The sequence below is a fragment of the Balearica regulorum genome, chromosome 5 (genome assembly GCF_011004875.1).
Source record: "Balearica regulorum gibbericeps isolate bBalReg1 chromosome 5, bBalReg1.pri, whole genome shotgun sequence".
NCBI lineage: Eukaryota > Metazoa > Chordata > Aves > Gruiformes > Gruidae > Balearica > Balearica regulorum.
The window spans coordinates 16,787,294-16,793,293 of NC_046188.1; positions in this window are offsets into that span (position 1 = coordinate 16,787,294).

Here is a 6,000-nt window from a genome sequence, read left to right on the forward strand (position 1 = left end):
GCTTAAAACACTACAGTTCATGACCATGAAATGTAATCTAAATATCAACTGTAACTCAAACTGAATTATGTTAGCAAATATCTAGAGGTCATTGTAGTATACTCCACTAGCAGTTAAAATTAACTTCTGTCAAAGCTAACTACATTTCTTAAAAATAAATTTTATCCAATGAAGTTCTTGGGTTTTTTCCCTCTTTTATTTGAATGGCAACCACAGACTACTTTAATTGCTTTGTAGATGCACTCAGAATTTACTGCAGCAGCAAGTTGGAGAGAAAAATATTTGTGAACAAGAATTGGAAATTGCAGGCATTTTTATTGTAAATAGTTTGACTGAAAGATGGTTAAAATCAAGTAGAATGAATAACATATAATTTGATGGACAATAAAATATTTACCATCACATGCTGCAGCTGTCTTTAAGGGACATAAAATGTAATTCATTCATACTGTAATCATGCTGCAGAAGTTTGCAATCTGCACCTTATGGATCACAATTACCTTTAATAGTTTTTTGTAATAATTGTAGCTGAGTATATCTCCAATAAAGTTATGGTCTGTTCACCTTGTATTGTCTTTTTGCCTTTGTTTTTAGTTCCTCTTAATCTTTCCATAAATCTTCTAGAGTTTACAAAAAATTGCTTTTCAGTCTCAGTCTAAATAAAAAAAAAAAATCTGTGAAAACATTATTTCTTGACTTTGTTTAAAGACAAGTCTGCTTGTCTCCTTCCTCTGATGAATGAACTGTCTCCATAGCTCTGTGAAGACTCTTAAGGGACACTCAGGTTAAAAATGATGATGTACGTGCTACAATTTGATCTCTGTGATGACCATTATACCTGCAAAATTTCTGTTGGGGCTGGGAGGCCCCAGAGCACAAGAGTTCAGTAACACAAGTTTGCGCAATTCCGCACATGTTTTCAGAATAACATGTCAATATTTGCTAGTAGTCTCAACATTAATAACATTGATTTTAATTATTTTTTCCATTTGTTTTCTACTAGTATTTCGCTTATCCTGAATACTGAAAGCATGTTTGTAGAGTGTTCTCACTGGCACACCAGTGTCATGTCTGTGTTTTATGGAGATGAGCCAGACCTGCCCATCAAAGACCAGGAGTCTGTTTTTTTGAAAACTTCCCAATGCAGCAGTCAGTTTCTTGGCATCTGCAGTGAGTGACTTCTACAACACCTTTTGCCTTGGGTTATAGAGAAAAGCCTGCTGAACTGCTGATGTGCACGGTGGTACCTTTTTCTGGGACTTGGGGGAGGGCCAAATCACCAAAGTCTTTCAACAGTGTCAAGTTTGGTTCTTGTCTCAGCTGTAATGAAGGAAGTAATTCTCAGCTGAGAATCCTGAGGAACCTTGTGGATCTTCTGTGGCTTTCCAGCTGTTTTCTTCCCCCTCTAGGTTCGCTCTGACAGTGATGGCATGGATAGGTGAGGCCCTTTAACCTCCAGTGTGTAGGCTAGTAAGCCATAGTAGGGGATGACAACACAGCCCCCACCCTCCAAGTTCTAGCAAGTGGGTCAAATTGGAAAACTTTATTTCCCTAAATTTTCTACAGGAAAATATGCTTGAAAATAATAATTAAAAAAAAAAAATAGTTGAAGATGCCATTATCTTTCTGTTCATTGTGGAGAGATGGCCGTCTAAACTTGAGTCTCCAAGGAAGTGGTCCATCCCTCACTGGGTGGTAATGTGAGGCATCCAAAGTTCTACAGAAAGTCCAAGTGTAAAATCAGTAAGAGTTCTGCATCAAAGGCAGGTGACTGCATTTTTTGCCAGTATGGGAGCATCACCTACTTAGTGTAGATTTTGAGTACAACTTACTAGCAGTGGTCTTGAAACTGCGTAACATAAAGATCCTTTTAGGTTTTTAAATTGAAGCTGCTCAGTATGCAGCAACAACTTGGTTCTCCCTGCCCTCCCTCACCCAAAGGAACATCAGGCTTGACTTAAAAAGAGGAATAATTAACTTTAGTAAAGCTATAACATCAAGACAGGAATGTTCAGGATAGTTACTGTTTGTCACCCTGACAAACCTCAGTGGCCGCTCTATAGGAATTGAAAAGACAATACCTGTATCGGAAGAAAAGTTTACAGGTACTGGTTTCTCATTATAAGAATAAATGTGTTTCATAATTGCATTAATAGAGTTAAGATATGTATTTGGTTAGCTGCTATTCTCCTGAAGTAAAACCATACAGAAAAAGGAATTTGAGTGAAAACTGAGGGGACTAAGTTTTAGATATGCTTGCCCTGAAAAGAGGTAGTAACAAAGCTAATCGTAACCTCAAGTCCAGAAACACAGTGGAGCAGATTTGGTGCTTGGCTGGGTTTCCCTTAACACTTCTGCTGGAGTCCAGGTGCAGGATCTGCTCCTTAGAGGAAATCTCCGTGTCAGTGAACACAGGCAGTACTGACATGTAAGTGGGTTTTATTTTTCTCATAGCTGTGATTATGTCCTTCCTTATTGTAGAATGTGAATACTTTCATTTTGGTGAGTAAAATAACCAAGAGCCTTCCATATGTTATGAAAACAGTATCATTTACTGTGCAGCTTAATCACCTCCACTTATCTGGCTTATATTTTTTTTTAACATTACTTTTTTATATATATATTTTATTGGAAGCCTCATGCTAACTCTTAAATTGAAGTAATTTTCTTCTGTTAACTTGAAAATTTCCTGTAGTTTTGGGTTCCTGTCCAGCTCCTGCTGAAGTCACTGGGAAGACATCCACTTGGGGTCTGTAATTTGTGTGCATTTGAACTTAGCGCAAAAATCCTTCAGATATAAGAAGTGTGAATTCCAGACGTCAAGTAAAACTTGAGAAATACAGTGATGTGCAAAGGCAGCCTCTTCTGGTTTGCTTCTATTTTTGAGGCTCTGAAGTAAAAAGGATGGCACATTTGCCAGCTACCTACTTTTGAGATAGCCCACCTATTGTGGTGAATATCCAACTCCATTTTCTTTTGCCAGGCGGGCAAGATTTAGAGGACAATCTTCCTCACAGCTTTTATTAACACCTAGGATGCGTCAGCTAACTTTGGGCGCGCGCTCTGCCGACAGCTGCATCTGGGGTAACTCCACTCTGCTTTCAGTGGAGTCACGTCAGCAGCCGCAGGGCACCGTTTGGTTTTCCTGCCCTTAGATCAGCCTTCCAACGTGGGGGTGGGGGTGAATGAGAGAGGCCCCTTCCTCCCCCCCCCCAGCACTGCCACTCAGCTGATGAGATGTGTCCCACGCTGCAGCTTGAAGCTGGAAATGTTTGTTCAGGGAAAGTGGTGGGGCAAGGAGGAGAGACTTCATCTAGCTGCAGCATGGCCACGGAGTCACTAGTTACTCCAGGGTCATGCTCATCTCTTGCCAAGGTGAGGATGATCCCCTCTTCTTTACTGCCACTTGACCTGAAGCAAGGGGGTGAATATGAGCTGTGGCAGCTGTTCCAGCACTTGTAATAAAATGATGCAAAGTTTGCAGACTTCACTCACCTGACTCTGAAGCACTTAGCTACAGGAGGGGACTGCAGGATCACCAGTCCAGCTTTCAACTATCCTTTAACAATGTATTTTTCACAGAAGTACTTGAGTGGCACTTTGCCATCAATTTTAGGGTAAGGTTTTAAACTTTGTTTTATGAATGAGAATCTAAGTAACATAGAGGAGCAGTGCTATGGTTGTATGAGTTGCCTATTGCACAACTACTAGCATAAGCACAAGCGTCAGTGAACACAGATATCATTAAGCATAGACATCTGCTTCCATGTTCTTATACCACGGCTGTCTACAGCAGCCATTTTTGTCTTCATGTATTCACTCTCCAGGCACCTGAATTTAGGCAGGACCCTGGTGTCAGAACGAAACCCTCCCTAATTCAGGAGAGCCTCAGTATCTCGATAGCTAAGATCTGCCCTATTCTCACACATCTATAGCAATTAATAGTATTTTGCAGCACCAATTTTAAATTAAGAAATTATTGCTTTCGGGGTGATTCTAGCTGGAATAGCAGGGCATTATGTTCCTGACAGCAACACTCATCACCTTCCTCCCAGCTTTCCATAGTACATGTGCTCCGGGCAAACGAGATCTCACTATGCAAACAAGCGTGGCACGCAGCCCTACTCCCTGTCTGGCCAACTGGCTGCTGTGCAGCACTGTGCCAGCAAAAAGCTCCCTCAAAACAAGGGCAAAAGTTCCCAGGACTCTGCCTCAACAACAGTGTTCAAGTTGCTGGTGGTAGAGATGGGAAAGGATCTATGAAAGAAGTAGTAACCATTTTTTCCTGGACCAAATCCTTTGCTGGTATTTAAAAAGTTGCCCTTTCCTTGGAATCCATCAGCTAGAAGGGTTCCTGCACTGAGCACTGCCTGCTGTGGAGGGCTGAACTCCCAAAGAGCGCCGGTGTGCCAGACAGGTACAGCAAGGCAGAGAAGGGCAGTTCAGACCTTCCTGACCCACCTTGCAGAGCCGAACCAAGCACGGATCCTTGCGCCTGTGCATCGCAAGGGTACTCATTTTGCCTAACCTTTAATTGCAAGCCACTAAGTTAGCATAAAATAACCATACAGCAACCTCTGTGGGAGGTTTCTTGTAACATTGGTTAATTGGCAGTTTAGCTAAGGCGAAGAGTTACTTAAGGCAGCAGCTAAATAAGTTGCAACAGAACCTATGGCACATAGGCTGCAGGAACTAAACATGAGTATATAATCTATGCTAGATATATAGCGGCTGCTTTTTGTGTAGGATACAGTGTGTCAAGGTGTGTCAGAAAATCCCCAAAACTGCAGTGACTGAGGCAAGGAGTGATGGAGAACCTGCATAAACACCCAAGTCGTATCAACAAATAGACAAAGTTGTAGGCTGGAAATATTTAGGAAGAAATGCCAAGATTCAGAGACATCTCAAACATAGAGAGGAAAGGGAACAGATGTGGGCAACTCGGCTCGTAAATCAGCTCCCCAGAAAGGGGAGAACATCATGGAGGAGGGCTGGGCAGCGGTGGAAAGAAGCAGAGCCAAAGTTTGCTTATTCCAGCATCAAGTTTTAAGGTGACAGTGGGACATGCAGGAGGGATTGGGAAAAAGAGGCCAACTGAAGTGCAACCTGTGCAACAAGCAGAGGTTGAGCTTGGCTACTGGGTACTGCAGAAGTTACTTATCGGGTTTTGCCGCTTCCAACAAACTTCAAGCCTTTAATGTCCCTGAACTTAGTCCTCTGAGGTCTAAAACAAGCCCTGTGGAGTTTGTGACTCTTTGGACATCAACCCTGTGAGGACTCCATGGCTTAACTTCAATAGTGAAAATTCTGCCTCGCATCCAAAGCAGGCTTGTGGTGAGAAGAGCCGTGCTCTGTCCACTGTGCCAGCAACGCCGCGGAGAGCAGGCACGCTAGGGTTGTGTGTGATAGCTGGGAAACTGGTTTTGCTGTTAGATATAAGACTGTAGTTCCTCTGCTGTTATTCCCTTGTTGTGGTTGCTCATATTGAGAGCTACATTTGCCCATCCCCTATGTTGGCACTGTCTCCTGTCTTTTTTGAAAAAGCATCTCTGCCCTGAGCCTTCACCTAGCTAACACGTCTCAAACTAGAGAGAAGCAATTGCAGTTTAGGGTGTCAGTTGTCTGACTGAAGTCTGATAGGCAGGAGTAAGCCCGTCAGTGGTGATTTTCAGGGGACAGTTTTAAGCTTTCGACTGAATTTCTTGTAAAAGCTAAATCTAACCTGATGTTCAGAAGTTGATTCCTTACCGTGACCAAAGAGGTTCTGAGGTCCTGAGCGGTTCTAACTGGGTCAATGGCCTAGCCATAAATCCATGCATCTGTCTGATTTTTCTCTAATGTTTCATTATTTTGGGGCAATTTCACCCAGTTGCCCACCACAGAGGTCTCTGGTCAGTGGTCCCATGGTTTTCTGGAAGCACCACTGGGGTTATCTTTGGGAAATCTGAGCAATGCGGCGTGACAATACTGGAGATGGAGCCTTCGGCTCGACTGCCTCAG